Source organism: Mauremys mutica, chromosome 9, assembly GCF_020497125.1.
Source record: "Mauremys mutica isolate MM-2020 ecotype Southern chromosome 9, ASM2049712v1, whole genome shotgun sequence".
Taxonomy (NCBI): Eukaryota; Metazoa; Chordata; order Testudines; family Geoemydidae; genus Mauremys; species Mauremys mutica.
This window is the reverse complement of record NC_059080.1, coordinates 4,980,937-5,007,372: the sequence shown is the minus strand read 5'-3', so window position 1 is coordinate 5,007,372 and position 26,436 is coordinate 4,980,937. Positions and strand designations below refer to the sequence as shown.

The 26,436-nt window shown below is 42.6% G+C and overlaps 1 long non-coding RNA gene across 1 annotated transcript in view; it reads right to left on the bottom strand.

Annotated features, from left to right (window-relative positions):
* Positions 1 to 22,230: 22,230 nt before the first annotated feature.
* The window catches only part of LOC123377745, a 4,661-nt gene continuing 455 nt past the window's right edge, over positions 22,231 to 26,436 (bottom strand). Inside the window, exons 3-4 of the long non-coding RNA XR_006582308.1 lie at positions 26,246 to 26,381; positions 22,231 to 22,415 (exon numbers count right to left, since the gene is read on the bottom strand). This is a non-coding gene — a long non-coding RNA (uncharacterized LOC123377745). The remainder of the gene's footprint in view (positions 22,416 to 26,245; positions 26,382 to 26,436) is intronic.

Genomic DNA, 26,436 nt, shown 5'->3' with positions numbered 1-26,436 from the left:
TATCCTATGGTGATAAAAGCTACATACTTCTCTCCATATTCATGAGTGGGAGACACACAACCTGTAGTACATCAGTATCCTAACGGATTCCTGAAACTAGGAAAGGATCTTTAAAGAGTCTACACTCAACAGAGCTCTGTTGTCTAGAGTTGGAATAGGCATTTCCCTTAACCAGAGCTCAAAAATTCAAGCTATAGAGTGACATCATCATTATTATTCAACATTTATATCACAGCAGTGCCTAGCAGCCTCGACCTGGTCAGGGCCCCATTGTACTAGGAACTGTAAAGGCATGTAGCAAAGGACAGCCCTACCTAACTTGATTGGATTGTGTTTCCACATGACTGTGAGCAATGTTGTGCTGTAGACAAACCTTATGAATAGTACAAATGCTCCTTGATGGAGTCTGAAATTCACTCCAGGGGGAAAAAAAAACCTATGTAACCTGGTCGTCAGCGGGTGTGTTACACATCCCCTTCTGCAGCTGATTCACAGAGGATATGGGTTTATTTGGGTACATCTACACTACAGCTGGGAGCTAGTCTCCCAGTTCAGGTTGACAGACTCACACTAAAGGGATTCGAGCTCACTAAAAATAGCAATAGCAATGTGGACATTCCAGCTTGAGAGGAAGCTCAGGCTCCCAAGGCCACCAGAAACCCTAGACTGGAAAGCCTAAGCTTCAGCCTGAGCCAGATTATCACATTGCTATTTTTAGTGCACGAGCTTAAGCCCTGCTAGCGCAAATCTGTCTACCTGGGCTAGGAGGCTTGCTCCAGCTGTAGTGTAGACATACCCTTACAGTTCCCGGATAGAGAGCTTAGCTCTTTAGCACAGCTCTGGAGATTGCAGACTGAAGAATTGCAGCCAGAGAGAATATGTAAATATCTAACCGTATTTTAGTATATCAATCTCACAAAACAAGATATAGACAGACACAAAACTTACACCAAAATCCTGAAGGCAAGCCATAGGGGTAGGTGTTATCTGAACATATTCTGGGAGGTTCTCAAATTGAAAGATTCCTACTCTGATATCAGAAAACTGTCGCATGAGTTAAGTTAGGGATGAATACTCCAAATTCTCCAGTACCATAACAACAGGCAATGTCAGGATTCACTGAAATTAAATCCCTGTGACCACAGCAATAAATATATTTCATCATCACTATGGTTGCAAGAAAAATACCCACTATAAACACAGTGTTCAATAGAACTTTGATTTCTCATAAGCATTTATTACAAAAGGTCTCTTGGATTAAAATTAGATTATTTTGGAAAAAGAACATTCTTAGAGGATGATAACAGTTGAGAGATTAATGGTTAGAGCACAAGTTTAGGAGTCAAGCAATCTGAGTTCTAGCCCTGACTCTGCTACAGACTTGCAACATGACCTCAGCCTAGTTACAGAGCCTCTGTGCCTCAGTTTCTCCATCTGCATCATTTTAATAACACTGTGTTGGGCACCTCCCAATAAAGACAAAAGACATGAGACCTGCCCTAAAGAGTTTATAAGCTAATTTCAGACATGATAGAAGGCGTAGGTGTAACTAGACAGCAGGGAGGGACAGGAGAAAAAGGCCCAAGCAACATCAATAGGATAAAGTGGAAACTCAGCAAAGGCTAGTGCACAGGATAAAAAAAATGGTTTTGCTCCATTAATTTATTTTTAAAATATTAATAGATAAATAAAGATAAAGAGGAAGCAGTTTCTTGAGGCATTGTGGAAGAAATGGGTCTCCAGGAAGAATTTAAATGAGGAGAGGGTGTTGCCTTATTGGAACCAGTTCAGGGTCTGCGTTCCACGCGTGGGTTGGAATGTAAGAAAGGTTTCAGGAGAAGGAGTTAAACAGGGTGATGAAGCTGACATCATTAGAAACAGACCAGGTAGGGAGGATCAAGCTGGTAAAGGACTAAGGTAAGCAAGGAGGGGAAGAGTTATGTAGGGCCTGATAGACAACTTGAACCTCATATCATATAAAAACACAGAGCAGCAGAGATGGGGGGGGGAACATGGTTAGACTGAAAGGGAAGCAAGATGATCTTACCAGATACTTTTTGCATAGATTTGAGAAGAGATACAATAATCCTCTCCTACCCCACAGAGGCATTGTAAGGAGGCCTAATGTTTATAATAATGCTTAGAGATGGTTAAAGGAAACAGCTATAGAAAAGCAAATTGTTTTTAACCTAATCAAATACACATTGTAATTGGGTCTCATACCAAGACAGTGCTTTGGAGTTGGGGTCATTACAGATATTTTATTAATTCTTTAAGGGACCATAACAATTGCCTCTACATTTGGAAGGATGATTCAGCAAGAAGTTATCTTGGTTGCAAAACCCTTTTATGGTGCCCCATACTCCAGAGGGGGCAGAAATGCTTTTTCCTGCAGTCCATACCACACTGATAAACAAACCTTCTCTCCAACATTCAAGTCAAAGCCATGTGCAGATTCTTTTCAGCCTCAGTATTTACTCTAGCCCATCTGGAGTATCTCGCTTGAGGTGACACATAGGGGAAAAACAGCAGACTTCACAGCCTGTCTTCAAAGCATACTTTAACCTGCTTGGAAGTCTGAAAAGCTCTTTCCTGGCTCATTGACCCATCCCTTCCTGATGTCAGCTAGGGAGACCTGTGTGTGTAACTAAGTACTCATGGGCCTGCAGTCGCCTGTGCTGAGTCCTGACTGGCATCCCACATATCACTTCCATATGTGCCTTGGTACTATTTATTATTTGTATTATTGTAATGCCTAGGAGCTCTAGTCATGAACCGCGGCCCACTGTGCTAGGTGCTGTACAAACACCAAACAACAAGATGGCCCCTGCCCCAGAGAACTTACAATGTGTGTCAGCCCTGAACCAGCTTACCTCTCACTAGAGCTACACAAGCTTTCTCCTTAGTTCTCATTTTGGAACAAGAATGTGTCCTCCCGAGGAGAGAGAGAGTTTAATATACATCCTAAGGGCACACCACCATGGTGATATCACACCCATCCCTGTAGGAGAACACACTGGCTCATTTTCTCTGCTCTCACTTTCTCCCTGGTCCTGCTGGTTCCCTCTCTCACTCTTTTCTTTCTCTTACCCCCTTGGCCCCTATGCAGTTCTTGTCACACACTCTACCCAGCTTCCGATTGCCTTCCATCAGCCTCCCTATCTCCTCTGTCCCCCTGGGTGTCCTGCTGCTCTCTTCCTCCAGACACCAGCTCCTAACTGTCACGGAAGCATCTGATCCCAGCAATCCATTCTTCCTCCTAAATGGCCATCACACAGAAGAGTTTGCTCAGCTCCCTGTCCAAAGAGCAGCAGAGGGGAAGAATATCACTCTGTGTATATCCCATTAGAACTCCCCTTACCTGGTGTAAGTGGTGTCTCACAGTTGCACCTCAAACCTCTCTACTATTTTAACTTTAAATTAAATACACAAAAGTTTTCAGAAGGGAGTGTTTCAGGCTTCTTTCCTTGGAGCCTTTTACCCCTCTGAACATTAAAGTCTCAAAAGCTATAGCTCTCTGCTACTTTGTCATGATAGGTCTGGAGGTCCTGGGTCACTCCTGTGTTTTAGATTTGTGTAGCTCTCACTGAGACACATGCATGTCTAGCAGAATCCTGGAGGGTATCTGGGCATCTGCTTTCCAGACACCATGTCTATCCTCCTATTCTATCAGGTGTGTGTAATTGTTCTTCTTTTAGAAGTTACTGGAGAGTGAATACCCAGGGTGAGAGCATTCACCCTCATACTGTGAATAAGTGCGCCTAAGCTATACAGTACTCTACACCTCCTATGACTTAGAACAAACTTTAAAATGGGCAGTTAATCTCTTGATCCAAACTGTGCTGAAAAAGGGTCAGTATCGCTTTGCACATAACAATTTTCTATGTGGGGAATAGTTTGCAGCCACCACACTTTTGGAGGAGGCAGACTGGACAGGGCTCCCTTTTACTGCTGTTCCTTAACTGGCCAGAGAAAGCACTGCAGAATGATGGAGCACACTCCCATGCCCCAGGGCTAAGCAGGCTACTTCCTAGCAACATTCCCACCCCTTGCCAGCTTTCAAAGCAAGAGACTGGAACTCACACCTTGGTTTTCCATTTGTCAAGTAAGAGCTCCATCACTTAGCCAGTGGACAGACCTCTCTGATAACATTTTAAGTTTACAGTTAATACATATATGGACTTTTTAGGCTAGATTCTAAAATCCTTACTCTACTGAGACTTGCACTGACTTGAGTGGGAGGTTTGCATGATGTACAAATACAGGATTGAACCCTCATGGACATACTGTCATATCAATAATGGCCCCAATTTTGTAAAGCCGTAGGCACATAATACTTTTACACAGGTGAGGAGTCCTGGACATTTTTTACAATACATATATATCTGACAGACTAAAATACTACACACTAATCACCATTTCAACCACAGACTAATTTTAAAAAAGCAACCAAAAAAAACCCCCACAGCTTTCCACCCTGGTTCTTACTGGCTTCAAAACCATAACAGCAACCAACCAGATTAAAAAAATATATGAACCTTACAAGCAGACTAGTCTGTATAAATTTAAAATAATCTCAGTTATTTTTCCCATCTGGTTTAAAATCACTCCATAAATGTGCTCTTCAAGGGTTCAGATTTTCTGTATCAAATATATATTTTTCTGACCACATAAATCCTTGTTTTCAGGAATCTATAAATAAAAAGAACACTGACTCTGGAGGTAATTCTGTAAATCAGTATCATTCTAACAGTGTGGTATCATGGGATTCTCCTCTGGGATAGGTGACAATAATTAAGCCTAACTTCAGCATTGCTCTCTGTTATGTCATTACAAGGTAAATTCAAACCTGAAAAACAGTTAATGGCCATGTTAACTGTTCACATCTCTTCCTGTTGGCCTTTCTCAATACAGAATGAGTTACTGAGCTTTCCGCTCTATCACAGTTCTCTTGCTTTTTGTCTCACCCTTGCACCCTTTAGATTTTTGTGCACTAAATATAAAGCTTTATTATTTTCTACTGCTGGCAAAATACAAGAGCTTTGCAGCCAGATTCTGCTCTTTGGTTACATGTGTGCGACCTCAATGAACTGAACAGGGTTGCAAGAACAGAATTTGTCTTTTCACTTCCTTTCTGAAGCTTTCAACAGTTTCCAAGAGATAAATGCTAGCTATTTCTGTACAAATAGGCAATAACGAATCTTGTAAACTCTGTCATTGTTGGGTAATATTCTGTAATGCTTTTTTAGACAAAAGCAAGACACGTTTATAATAAATAATAAAATAATTAATTAAAACAAATAAACCTCTTGGCTGTTATGTTGTTCTCTGATGTCTTTCACTTGTGGACTACTTAAGTTAGAAATACTTTTATGGAGAACTCCACCATCCAATCCCTCACCTGCCCTGCAGCAAGCAAACTGGATGGTTACATAAAAAGATAATATTATGGTATGTCCCTAGCTATAGTTACATTGACAGTTGCACTTAAAGCAGGATTAAAATCCCTCTGTTTCACACTTCAGTGTTTGATTTTAGTCTCCAAATTTAATACACTCTTCCTGGGACAACTGAATTCTCTATCATATTTTCTTGGTTAAATATTTTTTCTTTAGATTTGTTATTAATAAAGAAAACCCATACAAAGCTCTGAGTGCCCTGACAATAATTAAACTTGCATACCCACTCAGCAACATAAACACAAATAGATGAAAGCCACCAATCAGCAGCCTTCAATAACCAAGTGAAGGTAATAATTTACTTCAGCCAACAGAAAGTAAAATGAAAATAACCCCCAGAAGAGCCTCTCTCGGTCAAATCAGATGCAGGAAAATATTTAATAACTTCTAAGAGGAAACAATTACTAGTGAGCCCTTAAAAATACCCCAATTGTATTTTTTTCCCTGGACTCCTCTAGGTAACAATCATAGTTCCCACATACAGTCTTCCCTCTCCCTTCCTCCCCTCTCCATCTCTTTGAAACACAAAAACACACACACACACACACACACTTTCATAACAGCTCAGGGATAGGACAGTTTTCAAACTTAGCGGAGCATGAAGGAATCTGTTCCCCTTATTCAACACAGCCTATTTTATCTCTGCAAGAAAAAGCCAACTGGAGTGTCAGTTTGTACCAGCTACCGCCAATGTTTGTCATTACTAACCCACTTCCCTGATTCTCCTGCTCTGTGCACACACCACACAGAACCTGAGAAGCCAAGGAAGCAAAGTGGGCCTTCTGTGCTCCTACATTCCTGCTCCCTTCAGCCCCACTTAGGGTTGCCAATTTTGGTTGGACGTATTCCTGGAGGTTTCTTCACATGACATAATCATTAATTAAAGATTAATCTTTAATTCATGGAGACTCCAGAACAATCCTGGAGGGTTAGCAACCCTATTTCTCTCCCCCCCCACACACCATTTACAGCTTCCTCAGTATCTCATCCATCAGCCAGGAGGCAGCAGATATGTAAGAGGACATAAGGAGTGATCAAGGCTGGGAACTAAGTGGAGGTGTGTGGGAAGAGAAATGGGAAGTGGGGGAGCTTCAAGCAGGAGACCACAGCTGTAATGGGGACCTGGGATTGGGGAGAACTTAGTGCTTGTAAACCAAACCATTGATGCTTCAAATGCTCTCCTGGCACTGCTGTCTCAGGGCAACAGTGCCAGGAGAGCAGAGTGTCTCTGCACTAAGGAAGGAGTGCTGCGAGAGTTCCCCTCAGTGCAGCTACCAGCGTGGTGTAGTGGGGAACAGAGGAAATGGTGCTGGAGAAAGCCCTACATATGTCAGTACCTCACTTCAGATGGCTGGGGGTCTCCTATATCATGGACTCCAGAGTCCCTCCCTAGCTAGCTTGTGTCATCCAGCACACTGGGCAGCAGTGCCATGGGGAGGAGTGAGAACACACAGGAGAATGGGGGTGTGGAGACAAAATGGGGAAAGAGCAGTTTTGTAGGGTAGCATTGAGAAGAAGTAAGAAAAGCAGAGTGGAGAGCAGCTCTGCTCTAACAAGTCTCCTGTGGTTCATCTGGGAGGAGCTGCATTACGCATGATATGTGATTTATTCAAATGACATTGCCACAGTTACCTGTGCATACACACAGTGGCAGCCAAACTAAATGTTGCCCGACACTGTTGTAATGGACAGAAGGATGGAAGCCAAAAAGAGCATTTCAATTGGATTTCATACCAAGTAGTTCCACTAGAATTCCCATTACACAGATCACATTTTTTCTTTTAAAATATTTCATAATGGTATGTAATATCGTAGCACACACCAGTACTATCAGTCAGAATGAGTTACTTTCTAGAACAGCAAAGCAAGAAACAACAAAGGATCAAGACTCCACAAGAGAGCACACAGGTCAATCTTCAAAAATCGGCTCTGATTTTGGGTGCCTCTGTATTTGGGTATCCAACTTGACACATCTTGGGCTTGATTCAGAAATGCTAATCACTTAGAACTTCAAATGAAGCCACTGGAATCTGCAGTTTCTCAGCATTTGAGAATCAGGCCCAAAGTGGGACACACAAACATGGAGACACAAAAAGAAAGTAAAATCCACTGAGAATTTGACCCCCAGTGTCTCCCCTGCACAGTCTGTAAGTGAGCAATGACAACTAAATGGCTGCTAAACTCTACACCAGTGGTTCTCAAACTTTTTTTTCCACGGACCACTTGAAAATTGCTGAGGGTCTTGGGGGACCACTTAATGATCTTTCCAAATGTTGTTTGTACCACTAGCTAACTATTGTAAAGCACTTTGGATAAAAGCACTATATAAAAAAAACTTAATAACTAACTTGTTTTGTTCTACAAATAAAAGCACAAATCATATTTTAATATCAGTAGTCTTACCTTTCTAATGCGATGGATGTGCCCTCTCTCCCCTGCCACAGCAGCCCCCAAGCTGGGGCTGAGAAGGGGGTGGTCTCTCCCTCTCTCCCCCATGGCAGCAGCCCCCAAGCTGGGGCTGGGAAGAAGGGCCGTCTCTCCCTGGCAGCCGCAGCCCTGGAGCTGGGGAAAGTCACCTCTTTCTCTGGCCACCACAGCACTGCACATCCCAAATCCCACCCCCCTTCTCACCCCAGTGCCCCCTCCCACCTACCCTCTATTCCCCCCAAGGCCACCACTTCACCTTACATGTGCATCTTCTCCAGGGTCCAGGCACCTAATTAGTGGAGCCATGCCTGCGCAGCTCCACTAATTAGGTGGGTGGCCCTTCATTCTCTTGTGTGCAGCCGCCAAGGCACACCTTAGAGGGAACTATCCACAGACCACCTGAATGGAGCTCACGGACCACTGGTGATCCACAGACCACAGTTTGAGAACCTCTGCTCTACACCCAAGGACAGGGTTTGGAACTTTAGAAGTGCAGCCACTAATTTCATAGCTATATGCCCCACAATTATATTTTTTTAATGTAGCACAAGTCTCAGCATGCAGTGCTCCTGTTGAAAGGAAAGAGGCCTCTTGGATCAAGGCAGAGCTGCATTAGGGTATCTGTAGTCTCTGTGGGTCACAACTCTGTATTAAAGGAAATGCAACTGCAATCTGTTGCATTACATACAAAGTAAATGCAGTCCTTGGGTACATGACCAACTACCAGCACAACCCTCAGCTGGAAAAGTTTGGGTGTCTATGATCAAATGGAAGATTTCTGGAGTAGTCAAAAACAAAAACAAAAAACCTCAATTAGATTTTTTTTTAAATGGGATGCTAAAACTCCCTGAAGTGTACCCTCCACACTTTGGGTTCCACTTTAGTGGAATGGTTCGTTAGGAGACACACAATTCAACAGTGGATAAATCACCAAACTAAAGAGTTAGTTTCAAGCTATTGTTTAGTTCCTTTAGATTTAGAACAATAATTAGTGCACATTCACAGGCTCTGAACACACTCCTAATTATTTTAAATTACAAAAGCAAATACACAGTACTTCATAATCAAATAATATTATGAGTTGGTCAAACCTTTGTTATGGGTTAAGAAGACCTCATTGAGATTAGTAGGTATAAACTCACACTTCAATTAACGTAACTGAAAGCAAAAACCCTAACTAAGAAAGATCTCTCAGAAACTGAGGTCAGACAAGGACAGAGGGAGAGAGGCAGCCTGAACAAGCAGCTAAAAGTGTGAAAAAACACGAGGAGAACAGTGGCGGCCGATGGCACGCATATCCCAATTTTGGCCCCAGACCATCTTGTGACAGAGTACTTCAACAGAAAGAACTTGCTATGGTATTGCAGGCACTTGTGGATCACCAGGGTCATTTCACTGATATCAGCACAGTGTGGTCAGGGAAAGTGCATGATGCATGCATCTTCAGGAACGCTGGCATGTATAGAAAGCTGCAAGTAGGGACTTTCATTCCAGACTAGAAGATTCAAATGGGGGATGCTGAAATGCCCATAGTGATTCTGGGAGACCCAGCCTAACCCTTACCCCCATGGCTCATGAAGCCTGACACTAGAAACCTTGACAGCAGCAAGGAGTATTTCAACAATAGGCTGAGCAGGTGCAGAATGACTACTGAATATGCATTTGGAAGATTAAAGGCTTGTTGGTGCTGCCTTTAGGGCAGGTTAGACCTCAATGAGGAAAATATTCCTGGGGTCATAGCAGCCTGCTGTACTCTGCATAATATTTGTGAAGCTAAGGGGAAAAGTTTACCCAGGGGTGGAGCGTTAGCAGCTGGTGACTCATTTTGAGCAGCCAGATACCACGACTATTAGAGGGGCTTATAGGGGGGCTATTTGAATCAGGGAGGCTTTGAAGCAGCATTTTGACAATGAGTCCCAGTAATATGTCTTTATGTAATGCATTCAGCCAGGCCTTGTTTACTTGCCACCTTGTAGGAGGCTAGGGAACCAAGGAAGATTCTGTTACGGCTTAGCTTAGGCAGTTCCGCTTTCTCAGCCTCCGGTTATTGTAGGACACGGCATGCTAGTTTTAACCTGCCGTGACCGGCTGGGACTGCTGCGTGGCAAGCCCCTGGCTGTTGGCCAGGGGGGCAGCCCCGGAGGGTGGAGAGTTTCTATTGCATTATGTATGAGCTGGTTTGCTGCTGTTTGTATAAAATGAGCATGCTTTGTGTTTGTTTTCGGACTTCACCCCAGGCCGAGCTACAGGGCGCTGGGTCCCCGTCTCAGTGACAGCAACGTTTGGGGTCCCCGTTGCAGATGTGTCACTTTACCTTCATTAAAGCCAATAACTCACAGTGTGTGTCGGCCTCGTTCTTACAGAGCACCTTGGGAGGGCCCCCCGGCCTCCCTGGTACGTAACACACCTGGAATGACCCTTGTGATAATTGCTTCCTGAGCATAATTTGTAGTCTGCAAATGTGACAATAGCCACTGTGTGTATTGAATTCCAGCAGCAACCACCATGTGTAAGAGAAAAATAAAAATTAATTTTCTTTCTATAAGTTCATTTTTATTAAACACCAATAACCAGTACACAGAAATTCAATTTCTTGCAAGGGACATGACACCGAGAAGCACTCTTTTAATGGACGCTCTCATACATAAGTCCATCTGTCAATAGATAACCTGTCTGAAGGAGTAGAGTGAAAGGAGGGCATGGCACGCAGTTCTGTATAGGTTACAAGGGGAGGTGAGCACACATGCATTCTGACTGCAGTGCAATCAGGGACTTCAGCATCTCTGTTTGGTCTTCCATCAGTTTTATCATTCACTCTTTGCCCACTAAAATACGCTCCTGGCCCTGCTTCCCCTCCTAGCTAATTTCAATTTTTGTCTCTCTCCATGCTCTGTGTTCATGATCTGCAGCATCCAACGATTGGAGCACCTCCCTAAACATGTCCTTACTCCTTCTGGGTCACCTTCTTGTCTGACAGAGGCACTCCACTGGTGTGTTGGGGGTTCCCCTCAAAGGACACATTTGCAGAAGCACAAAAAACAATAACAGATGCAGTATTGTGAGTGCACTCGCAGCACTGAATCATTACAGATAAATACAAGCCTTTCTCATTCACTCTCCCTTGGCTAGCACACAACTCAGCAAGCACCCTAAACATGGTGAGTTCAGCCCTGTGTGTGTGTGGGGGGAGATATGATCCAAGATGGGGCAAAAGGTCTAAGTGGCTTTTTAAGGGGATCACTGCAAGCGACTAGGGACACTATTTTAAATGCTGCCACTATTTTCCACAAGTAGGAATCCTTGAAACTGATATCTCACTCCTGAGGGTAAACAAGGATGCAAGAGCGCATCTCCTGCGTGCATGTGGCTTCAGATGGGTCCCTATCCTGCTTGCCTGTGTGCCGCTTTGGTCCCTGCACAAGTAAGTTTCCTGCAGTTGGAGAAGAAACAAAGCAGCTCTGCCAAGGAACCTTCGGTACAGGATTGGCGAATACCTCCAGGAAAGTTTCCTAGAGATCTCTCTGAGGGATTTCTGTGAAATCTCAGTGTGAATTAACAAACTTTTCCGCAGGGTCCCCACTGCGTAGCCACATAGGGGAATGGGAAGTAGACACAAACACTGCTAGTCTTGTACATTTCTATCCCTTAACCCATTTCTAGCACATAAAACAAAAGAAAGGACAGCTCTACCTCATGTAAACAACCAATATCAAATCAAAATGAGCACTTACCAAAGCTCCCATCTCCTGCATCATGCATGCCAGAGCTGGAGTGCTGGGACTGGCCTGCACCTTCCAGACACGAGAAGAGGTCCTGGATAGCCACACTGCTGGATGACCCTGTTGCCTGTTCCACCACATCCTTCAACTCCACTTCCTCATGCACCACTTTGTCCTCGGGTTCAGTCGCTGGTCACTATCTCCAGCCCCTCTGAAGTATCCACAGAGTTCTTGGCAATTATGGTGGGGTTGCCACTGAGGATGGCATCTAGCTTTTTGTAGAAGTGGCAGGTTATTGGCGCAGCATCAGAGTGACGGTTTGTCTCCCTTGCCTTCTGTATGCCTGCTTCAGCTCCTTGATCTTCACATGGCACTGATGCATATCCCAGTCATGTCTCTTCTCCAACATGCCATGAGAAATCTGACCCCAGGTATTGAAGTTCCTACGGCTGGAGTGGAGCTGGGACTGCACAGCCTCCTCTCTCCAGAGACCCAGAAGATCCAACATCTCTGGTGTACTCCAAGCATGAGAGTGTTTGCTGTGTGGGCCACCATGGTCAGCTGGGAAGCTCTCCACAGCAAGCAAAAATGAAGTGGAATTTCAAAAATTCCTAGCCTTTTAAAGGGAAAGGGGCAGATGCCTGTGTACCTGGCTGCAGGACAGCAGAGTTTGAAATGCTGACCAGGGGGGTCAAGATGGGCATTGTGGGACAGCTCCCAAAGACCATTTATGGCAACATAATCAAGTGCAGTGTCTACACTGACACTGCGTCAATCTAACTTTGTTCAAAAAGCTCTATCCCTCTCGCTGAGGTGGTTTTATTTTGTTGATGTAGCTGCAGAGTTAAATCAGCAGGAGCGTTGCAGTGTGTACATCTCCACCGTTTTGTCGGCCAAAACTTGACTCTTGATGGGTGGGGAGACAGAAGATGTTTAAACAGTGTTTTTTATTCTGTTTCTCCCCATTGGTCTGAATTATCCATGACATCCATACTGTATCACATCAAGTCCAAATCATTAGAGGAATGCCTCTGCTTGCACTGACCAGAGGATGTTTGGATTCTGATGTCAGCCCTGTTCTACAGCCTGACAGGAATCAGGTGTTGTCCCAAGTGTACACAGAATTCTTCTTTGCAGCCAAACTAGTCTAACACATTTTGTTAACTGGAACTGGAGCAGCGAAACAAAGAAAACAAATGCTTAATTTTCCAGCTTTGTGGGTGAGAGAACTATAAGTGAAGATTATAATGCCGGACACTGACAGCTTTAAACCAGCTGCCTCAGGAATCTGCCAAGAACTTTGCTGAAAATATGTTCCTCATCTTAGAAACGGAGCTAAGACTTATCACACATCTGCCCACCTTTATTCAAATGAAGCTCCTTCTGATCTGTCAGCTCAGGCATTGTCAATTTCATCCAGAACAATTTACAAACTTGGAACCTAATCCTGTAAACCCTTAATCATTTGATCAATCCCACTGAAGACAATGAGACTATTTGCATGACTATGGACCACTTTTGTGGACTGGTAAGAATTTCAGGAGTCTGTTCCTATAAAGGAAGTTGAATTTCCCACTGAAATGCAATGTTTGGGTACAATACTGTAAAGCAGTTCAGGATACAGTTCTACTTAAAATTTGTCTTTTAATAAATCATACATATGCTGAAATGGCTCCTCACCCAACTCCCATATTCCATATAAACAGACTGAATACTACACATTTGTGAGGCAAGTGAGTAGTTAAGCAACTCGATGTTTGTATATACAAAGGGGGATGTCGGAGGGGACGGGGAGAGTGTGGAGGCCCTGGGCTGGGGGCAGGGCAGTGAGGAGTCACTTGAGGGTCACATGGGGAGGTCACATGTCCCCCCTTGTGTCCCTCCCATGAGTGCAGTATGGGCAAGAAATGATTTCTACTTGCACCACTGGCTTCTCATATGGTGCAGGAACTCCAGGCTTGGCTATCTCCTGGTCCTCATGGAAAAAGTGAGAGTGTCACCTCTGGGTCATTGCAGTTCCCGTTCTTGCAGCCCAAATTATCCTAAAGCCAGGTTTTATAATCTCAAAGCATCTTGCAGAGGCACATGAGTCTAAAGAGAACTGTCCACTATGGATGGAGCAGTGCAGAGCCCTTTATCTGAGCATTAGGAATAGAGATCTCATAGCAGAGTCAAATCATTGTATCTTACTATGAGAAACCAAAGGAGACTGTACCAAAAAGCCCCATATTGAACTTCAGATCTTGTCCACAGGAGACGTTACTATGCGGCAAACTGGTGCACTGTAGATTCACACCCTGGCTTGCCGCACAGTAACTTGACAAGGAGACAAGCCTTCAGGCTGCATAATAACAGCAATCTTGGTATCAAGATGTCTAGGAGAAAAATCTGTGACATTAACTAAGTATAAAGTCTTTTCTCTCCTAAACAATCAAAATCCCAAAGGGGTGTTACCTATGAAATTAGAAAACAATGAAAACCAAGGAAAACTGTTACATAATTTCCCAAAGAAGTGAACTGAAGCATCAAGGAGCACAAACATCTACAGGAGGAGTGCAAGGTGGCCAGCCTGATTCTACAGTCCTTACTTAGGACAAACTCCCATGTGAGTTATTGGGAATTTCTATAAGAGTTTGATCTGAGTAAGGGCTGTACAAAAGTGCCTTGTGTGTCTTGGACAAAAACAAAACAAAGAAGCAAAAAGGACTCAATGGCTCTTTCTTATTTCCTGTGTGCTTGTCATTATTTTAGTTTAGCAACATAATTAGTTCTATCTATTAGCGTCAAATAAAATAATTTGGATTTATATAGTGCTTTTCATCCAAGAATCTCAAGAGGCTGTAGAAAACTGGTTCAATATTTCTATACTAATTTTACTGATAGAGAAACTTTAAAAGTGAAATCAATGGATGTCACAGTTGCTCAGTATCTCTGAAAAAGAGGCCCATAATTTATCTGTGCCTCAGTTTCCTAACCAGTAAAATGAGGATAATGGTGCTTACCTATCATTATAAAACTTTTTGAGATTCTCAAATGAAAAGTACTATTTCAGTGCAAAATGTTTTTATTACTTCAATGTAAGGTATTTAAGGTAGTGGCAGCTGCTTGACATCTCTGAAAATCAGGACCTAAGTGATTTATTCAAGGTCACGCACAGAGTATAAGGCAGAACCTAGATTTCCTGACTCCCAGTCATGCGTTCTAACTACTAGACAATGCTGCCTCCCATACTGAAATTATAAAGTCTGACCACTGAAGGTGGTTCCGGTTTTCTGATTATGTGACCCCAACCATCCTCTTTTGTTGTTGTTCATTCATCCTTTTTATGTAACTGTTCTCCTAGCTGTGAAAATCAAAAAGGTCAGCTTGACAATAAACTGCATCATTTTAAAATGTTAACACTGTGGACACAGAATGGGAGGTTGCCACTCATTTTCTTGAATTTTGGGAGACAATAACTTGGCAACTTTATACTAAACAAAGTGGATGCAATGAGCTGAACCCAAAACCCCTCTGCAATCAAATTACTGCTTTACATTTAGTGCAAATCTGGGGAAATGGTAAATAAACTGGAACACTCAGGCTAGTGACTGTACAACAGCAGAGAGAAAAAGTGAGCTGTCAATACCACTACTTCTTTCAATAAATTCTGTGGGCCAGATTCTAATCTCACATGGATATAAATCCAGAGTAATGTTGATGGGATTGCTGTGGGTTTACACTGGGATAAATGAGATCAGAATCTGGCCCCGTGTTTTTTCTATCCTCTCAGAATGATTTTTTAGCCTGTGTGACAAGAGCCAGCAGGATTCTATCAATACAACTATTAAAAATTTGGAGAATGCAAAACTGTTGATAGGAGACAGCCCTAGATCAATGCACAGGTTTTTATGTCTGAATTGCCTGGATCATGTTTTATCACTAGAGCACAAGGCTGTGTTGTGAGGACAGGAAGTTGCACTGCCCTGGAGAATTTCTTAGTTCTAGTCTAAATTTAAAATGTAGATCTACCTACCTATGTTGCTTAGGAGTGTGAAAAAATCACACTCCTGAGTGCTGCAGTTAAGCACTGTGTAGTGTAGCTGTGGCTAGGTTGATGGAAGAATTCTTCTCTCTGCCTGGCTATCACCAGGCTCTCAGGGAGGTGGATTACTTTGATGAAAAATCCTTTCTATTGTTATAGGAAGCATCTACACTGAGGCACTGCAGTGTCATAGCTGCAGCGCGGCAGGTGGTCTGCTGGAGCGCCCATGGTGGAGACATGCCCTGAGAGGCTGGTCAAAAAAAAAATTGAGGAAACAGTTCCCATCAGAAAATACAGTTCCATCAAAGTCAAAACACTTTGTGAAGTCAACGCCTCCCCAGTGAAATGTTTCAGTATTCCTGTCAAAATGAATGTTCATTATGAATTTTGTATTATATTGCTTAAAATAAAATGTTGAACTAGAAACAATTATTTGATTTTGTTAAAGTGTCTCAATCATTCATAAATTAAATTTGTTCTCTATTATCTTTTGTGGAGAAGTTTTAAATTATTGGGTTTCAATCCAAGTTTCAAAATCTCAGAATTCTCCATGAAATGGAATTTCTGTTCTCTGCACAGCTCTAGCCTCAAAGAGCTTTAATGAACTGGCATTTTCTATTATATTTCTGTATCTGTCTTTGCTGTTTTGGGCACTGGGTGGTGGGCAGCTCTGAAAGTAGACAGAATAGAGCAGGGATGGCCAACATGAGCCTGAGAAGGAGCCAGAATTTACCAATGTACATTGCCAAAGAGCCACAGTAATACCTCAGCAGCCTCACATCAGCTCCTTCCCCCCGCAACAGCATCTCCCACCCACCAGCACCTCTCTCTCCCTTTTCGCTCCTCCAGATTAGCTGTTTTGTGGCATGCAGGAGGCTCTGGAGGGAGAGGAGCAAGGACATGGCAGGCTATGGGGAGGGGGCTGGAAGGGTGGAGCCAGGGGCTGAGCAGTGAGCATCCCTCGGCACATTGGAAAGTTGGTGCCTGTAGCTCCAGCCCCAGAGTCGGAGAAGAAGCCTATACAAGGAGCCATATATTAACTTCTGAAGACCCGCATGTGGCTCCAGAGCCATAGGTTGGCCACCCCTGGAATAGAGTACTGCTCTTGGGCCTGCCTTGGATGGGGAGCCAGGCAAAGCTGAGACCAGTTACAGAACCAATGCTCTTAGTTGTCAAAGCTGTCACTGAAGGGTGTGTAAAAGCACTGGGAGGTATAAGTGTACTTCTGTAGCTGCAGCACTGGCAATTATTGACTAAACTGGCATTTCAACAAGTCAGTTAGCTTCCCCAGAGAAACCAACAGCACTTTCAGTGCCAGTGCACAAATGGCAGTAATTGTGTGTGCTGTGTTAACAGACATGCCAGTAAGCTATGTTAACAGGCCTGCTACAACACCTAAAATCTCTAGTGTAGACAGAGCCCTCCTGAAATTTATTTTCCAACATGGTCACAGGCACAGCTAGTACTGCTCTGGTGAGGTTTTTTGTTTTTTAAACATCCATGCTAACCAAAAATCATGTTCCAGACCACACTCCAAAAAATATATCTACATGGTCTATAGCAGGGGTCGGCACCCTTTCAGAAGTGGTGTGCCAAGTCTTCATTTATTCACTCTAATTTAAGGTTTTGCGTGCCAGTAATACAATTTAATGTTTTTAGAAGGTCTCTTTCTATAAGTGTATAATATATAACTAAACTATTGTTGTATGTAAAGTAAATAAGAGTTTTAAAATGTTTAAGAAGCTTAATTTAAAATTAAAATAAAATGCAGAGCCCCCCGGACCGGTGGCCAGGACCCGGGCAGTGTGAGTGCCACTGAAAATCAGCTCACATGCCACCTTCGGCACGCGAGTCATAGGTTGCCTACCCCTGGTCTATAGAATGGCTAAAGAACAAAGTTGCAACATTATTTTGCAACTGTGTAACACCATAGTTACAACAGCTGTCAAGTCTGAAAACAGTTTCAAGCAGTTATAAATCCCAGTATGTTGAGGGCTTTACATACCATACTCGACCCTATTCTGTATTCCTTACTCAGGATAAACTCTCAGTGCCTTCATAAGGGGTTATGACTGAGTACGGCAAAGATGCACCAAAATAACTAAATCAGTTTTAACTCACACCTTTTGTTACATCAGTGCAAGTATGTGGACACCCTTATTTTGGAATAAAAGTGTCCAAATGCAAAATTGCACCAACATAATAAAAGTGTGAATTAAAATTGATATAGATATTTCAGTTACAAGTCTGTATGTGGACCTGCTCTAAAAGACTGTGCCTGAATTGGCTTTTGCTGCTATTTAAGTAAGGACCCAATTCTGTAAACCTTACTCACAGTAAGTAGTATTTCATCCCACAAATAGTCACACTAATTTCAAAGACATAAATACTACACAACATGAATAAAGATTGTAGAATCAGGCCTTAAAAGAGACATATAAAAAACACCATTTGAAGGATCTCATATTAATATTGTCAGAGCTTCAAACGGAACATTTTTCTTTGCTATTCATTCTGGCAGGTTGTCCTACCTCTAGTGGCAGTACATGAGAATTGCTGAATAAGTTTGCTATGGAATTAGTATGTTATAAGTAAGCAGTTTTTACATCCTGTAAATACTACACAAGTGTCTAATGTACGTTGTGTGTGAAAAATTAAAATTTTAAACAATCCATATGTTGGTATTCTGCAATGCCCAGACTCTTAAAGTCAGGTACTAGATAAACCTCTACCCCGATATAACGCTCCCCGATATAACACAAATTCAGATACAATGCGGTAAAGCAGCGCTCCGGGGGGAAGGGGGAGGGGCACACTCCAGTGGAGCAAAGGAAGTTCGATATAAGGCGGTTTCACCTATAATGCTGTGAGATGTTTTGGCTCCCAAGGACAGCGTTGTATCGAGGTAGAGGTGTATGAGGAGGCTTTCCAAGTCAAGTGCTATGATTTGCCCAAAGAAGCAAGTAACAGATTTTGGGCATGACCCTGTCTTCCTTATGTAACTACAATGCTCACTGAAGCTAGAGGATAAGGCCCAACTCTCAAAAGAAAGTTATAAAAATCCCAAATCCATGATTCATCACTACAGCCACTCTGGGATTGGGCAGATTATATGCCATTGTGATGGAGAAGTTATTCAACCGTGGGGAGGACAGACAGCAACACTGTGGTTTCTGGTGGGAGTGCAGCTAGTTAGCTTCCCTTATCTACTTACCAACATGTAACATCACCTCTGAATTTGGCCCAACATGCTTGACACCACTTGATTTATTTTATAATCACTTCCTTAATGACCATTGCCACATTCTCATCATTCAGCAAAGCCAGTGGGAGCTCCATGTGCAGAGGGCTTCCCTGAATGGGCCTTTACTCGTGTGACTCATAATTTGGGCATCATTTTGTTTTCTTGGAGCCAAATTGTTCTCTCCTTTAGAAAAGACCCATGGGAAGAAGAAAGCACGCTGGAAATTGTGCAAGATTCATTACATCCCGAAGACAGATTTGTTTCTGACCTCACATGATGGGGTTGAGAGCATCACCTGAAAGGCTCTGGGGGGGGGGAGTTAGGCTCTAACCCCTCTCAAAACTCTGGGCAGTAAAATGGGCAGCAGAACACACTGTAATATTACCTTGCTTCTCCCTCCAGATGGCTGCACTGATCCTGAAAGGCCCATAGGAGTTTCACACATGGAGGGTTTGAAGTACTGAGATGCAGGTGAATTAGGAATTTAAGTGAAGCCTTTAATTCAGTCACTTTTTAATAAGATTTTGATAATTTATTTTATGTGAATCTGCAAAGTGTTTGCTTTTATAACATCTAATTGATAAGTATATAATCTGGTTTTAATTTAAGATCTGCAGGTGTTCCCCAAAGGTAAATATTAGATTCTTTATTGCTTTCTTTATTCAGTAATGATAGTGGAAATGTCTGTAAGGTTCCTAGCATCCATTTGTATGCAGATAGAATCATATTTTATAATAGTCGTAAATCTGACAGAATAGCCTCTTGCATTCAAGACAACACAATAAATATCGTGTTGTGGCTGAAGTAAACATGTTTGGAAGGAAAATGAAATAAAGATGTTATTAGAGGTTTAATGAAACAACCATAACTGCTTATTTACAAAAGATGTATGTGTACATCCCTGAGAGGTGCAAAGCCCATGCTGAGTTTGCAGCTTCTTGATGAGCAGGACAATGGAGATTCTCAGCAGGATCCTACAGACTCTGCAGAAATGGGCTTAACACTTCTCAGAGATGATGGATGCCTATATAATGCTAAATTATCTCTGTCTATCTCAGGTTTTTAAAAGATGTCTATCACCATGGTATCAAAGCACCAATTACAGTACGGCTGCCTTTGTACAGGTGTGCCTAAGCACCTCTGCACATGAGGTAGGCATAATACCAGATACCCAAGTACCACTGAGGGAAGCTCTATATCTGTGTAAGGCATAATATTTCTGTACTCTGGATGCAAAATTGATCCCATTGTAGAAGGCCCATATCAGGATTAAAGAGGGGTTGAAGTGGTACCTAGTCCTTGTGCTGGCCTTGTGACCAAGGATGAATTTCACCCTGGAAGCACAAGAGAAGAGGTTGAACTGCATTGTCTCCAGTGCAGTAATCTAGAGAAGGCAATGCTGTAGGCTGAATTAACCTAAAGTAGTTTTTGCATGTTGCAGCAACTACTGATGCCCAGTATACTGTTCCCCCTCCTCCACTTCCAAGAGGTATTACGCCTCAAACAGACACACAGCTTCCTGCCATTGTGCCTGGCTCTCAGGGAGCACATTATAACCCACAGAAAACATACACATTGTACCAAAAGTTAAAATTATTGTATAACTCACAAGCGGCAAAGACCCGGGGTGTGTGGGAGGTCAACACTGGTGGCTGGAAAGTCCAGATGCTGCAACACGTACAAGTAAAAAATAAGAAAATCTTAATGTAATGTTTTGGGTTTCTTAATGGTTCTCTAAAATGAAAGACCCCTCTCTTGTGAATACTACCAGTATTCATTTACAGAATGTACTGGAACAACACAGAACATTTTCTGCTGACATCCAAAATAAAAGAGAATAACACAAACCATTCCCTCTTCCCTTCTCTCAAAGAGAATAAGAAAGATACTGATGCTCTTTCTTCTCTCTCCCCATCATAGCTATTTGTAGGGAAGAGTGCATTTGACATCTTGTGCTGCAGAATAGAAAAGAAAACAGAGGACTGCTAAGAAAATGTAAACTCCAAGGATTTATGGCAATATTCCAAACACAGGGCCTTTTATGATTTGCAGGGAGGAAGCACAAGCTTCTATGCTTGCACAGCAATTAAGAACTAAATATACTAAGAACTGAATATAAAACTTTTGTTAGAGAAATAATATTTAAGTCTGCCCTCCCCCTCCAACAGCTCCCTGCTTTCCCCATCCCAATTTATAACTCTTTAATTCTTGCCATGTCTTTCGTGTAATAACCGCAGCTGTTTGTGTTCCATCTCTTGAAGAATAACTTTCCAAGACTCAAAGCATACTTTAAGGAGAAGGCCCTCTCATAACCTGTAAGATGTTTCACCATCAATCATTCCAGCTCTTTTGCCACAATGAGTTTCACCCACATCACAGATGTATAGCATACTGATAAATTCAATATAGGCCCTTTCTGTGGGGTTGATCCTGTCTGTGAATCTGTAGTGCCACTTCCGCTGGATGCTGAAGGATTTGATATTCTATTACATACAAAAAGTCCTTTTGCCATGACTTACAAAGACTGGAATAAGGGCCTTGCTATACAAATGTGAGAGGTGGTAGAAGAACTGAGCACAATAGAATATTTCTGACAATATAACAGAATACTTCACACAGAGAAGAAGTAATGAATCTCCATAATTTTAGACTGTATAAAGAAATGGGGAGTCAACACAGCAATGAAAAAACATACATGGTGGGACCATTCAGGAGCCTCCTGTGTTTTCTGTCTCCACTCTCACATTTCTTACTTTTCCTAGTGTGACCAGGATACAATACTTCACATGGCAAAAATGGGCTAGTGTTTTTAGGCTGCAAAATGACAGTCCCACCGAGATCTCAAAATATGGGATCAGCAAAGATTCACAGGACTCAGAACTAGATTTAGAAATAAAGTTTCAACCCGCACAACCTCATGAACACTGAGCTGCACCCCCCAGAAGGTCCCTTGTCTCTGCTCCCCTCTCCACTATTTTTCTTTCACCCTCCATTACTTGTAACTGATTCCACTTGTCCATCTATTTTTCTTTCAATTTCCTTTATATCTGCTCCTTATTTTGCCATTCCCTTTTTGGCCCCATACTTTTACGAGGTCCAAGTTCCTTATACTGTCTCCACGATAATTTCAAAGCACCTTTCTACTGCTGACTTCCCTCAGCAGCTATATCAGGCATGACCAGACATGGTGCTGCATAGGACAGTCTCAGTCACTGGACATTCCCAGGCCTGGGCTCCCATAAAGCATGGGACAACTGCCCTAGCTGTCCCTACTGGCACAGTCCTGGCATAGATTTATTAAGCATATTTCATAACACAGCAAGAGAGTGAACTGGATGTCTTATCTTTAATTTGTGCTCCCAATGGACAAAATTTACAGAGAAATTTTAGGAGAGTGCACTGTGATGTCTCTGCTCTCACTTCCTCATTTAACCTGCAGTCTGGGATTAATTTTCCCGTGCACCAAAATGGCCAGTCACTTGATGTAGTCTTCACCAAGTACACATCTCTTATTTTTATGGTAAACCACATACATTTGTCGCCTGGAACAAACATTGGGAGAAAGTCAAAATTAGCCTTTATAAGGGTGTTAACTATCTCAAGTTAATTGGCAATAAATTAATTTAAAGTACAAAACCCAAGCTGACATACCTTTTGTATCAGTCCTCTCTCTAGGACCACATATCCAGGCTGTATTTTGCTGCTTCTTCCTCCAGAACATCTCTAAAATCTGGTCTTTCTTCTCCATTCCCATAGCTAAACTCTTATCCAGACCCTGATCATCTCTCATCCCAACTACTCCAACCTCTTCCTTTCTGGCCTTGACAAATCCCACCTTGTCCCATTTATATCCATTCAAAATGCTACTGCAAAGAGCATTTTCTTGTCTTCACTTTTAACGCCCTTCAAAGCCTACTTGTTATCTCTTATACTGTATCAAGACATTGAACCCTGCCTCTATTCTGCAAAATATGTCAGTCTGTCTTGAATGCCCATTTATAAAAATTTCCAGCAAGCATCTTCTGCTTTCTCCCATGCTACCCCTTATCCATGTGAGGAGCTCCCTGTAAATATCCACAAAGCCACCACATTTTCCTCCTTCAAATCCCTTCTTCAAACTCTCCTATACCATGATGCCTACAAAATTTTTGATAATGGTTACGCAGGTGGGGTGCTGTGACTGCTGCTTATGTAGTCTGACTAGTATCATCTCACTGTTATCTTGTGCCTACTTTGCAGAGCTTACAATGTAATTATAAAATCAGAGAGTAGCCATCTATTCTCTCCTTTTATTAGGCTGTAAGCTCTTTGGGGTAGGTACTGTCTCTTTGTTATGTTTATACAGCATGATGGGGCTGTGGTCTTTAGGTACTACCACACTACAAATAAAAAATGACCAGTGAAACTCCAGATTTATTTTGTGCAGTTACACTAGCTAGGATAAAGGTATATAAAGAATACAATCCCTCATCATGCTTCAAGATGTAAGCCAGTCACTAAAGTCCAGATCCACAATGGATTAGGAGCCTTAACACCTTTGTGGATCTGGGTGTAACTGCTTGGAGTTAGCAGGAAACCTCCCTAGGAGAAAGTTATTGGAAAATTGTCCATTGTATGAGTTTTTTCACTTTTCTCTGAAGCTTCAGGTGTTGGCCACAGTCAGAGACAGAATACCAGACTAGACAAACTACTGGTCTCACCCAGTATGGTAATTCCTGCAACCCAATACAGGATTGGTAAACAAAATAACCTAGTACAAGCAGGCGTCATGGTTGGGAGGAGTAGGCAGGAGATCAACACACATTTCAAATTTGAAGCAAGTAGTCAGTGGAGTCATTATTCAGTATGTAGGAGGCCTGGGGAACTAGACGTTTTATTCTGACAGAGAAATGAAAAGAAAATGCATTTTTATAATATTCCAGCTGTTTTTTGTTTTTGTTTTGTTTATAAATGATCTGGATCAACTTTTGAAGCATGTTCATGACTACTACATTAAGGAACTTCTGCTAAGACAGGTTTTCAAACAAAGAAAACATGGTACATTTGATTAGTGCATAATACAAGGGTCCTATCTTTCCAAAAGTACTCTGAATACTCAAAGTCTGCCAGCATAAATGTTTAACAATAATTCTTCAGCTGATTTTTAATAGACTGAACATTAAGCTGTTTTGGCTGATTTAAGTCTCTCAAAGAGAAATATTATGTATTACCAGAATATTTGCCATTATTATACTTTCACTGCATACATTTTCAGAGATTCTGAAAAGATTTAAATTTGTGCATTAACAATTAATGATAAACTGAAATAGCAAATAATATGTGGTTGTAAGATTCTAATTCTGGGTGCAGACATTAGTGACTGTATGACACATAGGAGACATTTGCGAGAGGATGGGTGTTAGCACTATCATCTTGGCTAAGTTCCAGTGTAATGCCTTTCTTCCTATTTTAAAATCCCCCTATAATTACAACTGGACAAAAAGTCACTTCCTGTCCTAAATTGCTGCATATTTTTATTGTGAAGTATTAAATGGCTGCTGTGTTCCGCAATGGAGGTGGCTCTATTTCAGTAGTCAGTAGAGTGAGTGCATCATGTAACTTATTAAAGATCATAGAATTATAGAATATTAGGGTTTCGAGACCTCAGGAGGTCATCTAGTCCAATCCCCTGCTCAACGCAGGACCAACACCAATTAATCATCCCAGCCAGGGCTTTGTCAAGCCAGCCTTAAAAACCTCTAAGGATGGAGATTCCACCACCTCCCTAGGTAACACATTCCAGTGCTTCACCACCTTCCTAGCGAAACAGTGTTTCCTAATATCCAACCTAGACCTCCCCCACTGCAACTTGAGACCATTGCTCCTTGTTCTGTCATCTGCCACCACTGAGAATAGCCTAGCTCCATCCTCTTTGGAAACCTTCAGGTAGTTGAAGGCTGCTATCAAATCCCCTCTCACTCTTCTCTTCTGCAGACTAAATAACCTCAGTTCCCTCAGCCTCTCCTCGTAAGTCATATGCCACAGCCCCCAAATGATTTTTGTTGCCCTCCACTGGACTCTCTCTAATTTGTCCACATCCAGGGGTGAAAGTAACTTAAAGGACTTACCGGTACACCAGAGTCCTGAGCAGGGGCATGGCCTCAACCAGAAGAGATGTGGCCTTTCAATATTTAAAGGCAGTGGGGCTCAGGCAGCACTTTAAAGGGCCCAGGGCTCCCTGCAGTGGCCGGAGCCCCTGGCCCTTTAAATCTCCTCCGGGGCTCCAGCAGCCGGGTTCAGGCAGGAATTTAAAGGGCCCAGAGCTCTGGCTGCTGCGGGGAGCCCCGCTGCCTTTAAATATTGAAAGGCCACACCTTTAAAGGGCCCGGCGTTCCCCGCAGTGGCTGAAGCCCTGGGCCCTTTAAATCGCCACCAGGGAAGCCAGTCCAGTCTGGCACGGTGTACCAGCTCCTGCCGGTACACCATACTGGCTTACTTTCACCTCTGTCCATATTCCTTCTGTGATGGTGGGGGACCAAAACTGGGCACAATACTCCAGGTGTGGCCTCACCAGTACAGAATAGACAGAAATAATCACTTCCCTTGATCTGCTGGCAATGCTCCTACTAATACAGCCCAATATGCCCTTGGAATTCTTGGCAACAAGGGCACGCTGTTGACTCATATCCAGCTTCTAGTCCACTGTAATCCCCAGGTCCTTTTCTGCAGAACTGCTGCGTAGCCGGTCGGCCCCCAGCCTGTAGTGGTACATGGGATTCTTCCTTCCTAAGTGCAGGACTCTGCTCTTGTCCTTGTTGAACCTCATCAAATTTCTTTTGGCCCAATCCTCCAATTTGTCTAGGTCACTCTAGACCCTATCCCTATCTTCCAGCGTATCTACCTCCCCCCATTTTGGTGTCATCTGCGAACTTGCTGAGGGGGCAATTCATCCCATCATCCAGATCATTAATAAAGATGCTGAACAAAACCAGACCCAGGACTGACCCCCGGGGCACTCCACTTGATACTTGCTGCCAACTAGGCATTGAGCTGTTGATCACTACCCGCTGAGCCCAACAATCTAGCCAGCTTTCTTTCCACCTTATAGTCCATCCATCCAATTCATATTTGTTTAACTTGCTGGCAAGAATACTGTGGGAGACCGTATCAAAAGCTTCACTAAAGTCAAGATGACAGGTTTCAGAGTAGCAGCCGTGTTAGTCTGTATCTGCAAAAAGAACAGGAGTACTTGTGGCACCTTAAAGACTAACAAATTTATTTTAGCATGAGCTTTCGTGAGCTGCAGCTCACTTCTTCGGATGCATAGAATGGAACACACAGACAGGGGATATTTATACATACAGAGAACATGAAAAGGTGGAAGTATGCATACCAACAGGAAGAGTCTAATCAATTGAGATGAGCTATTGTCAGCAGGAGGAAAAAAAACATTTTGAAGTGATAATTAAGATGGCCCATAGAAGGTGTGAGGTCAAGATATATCACATCCACAGCTGGATTCTGGAATCCTGCAATTTAAAAGGCCAATAGAAATCTAAATCATTCATCTGTTTTACTTCTATT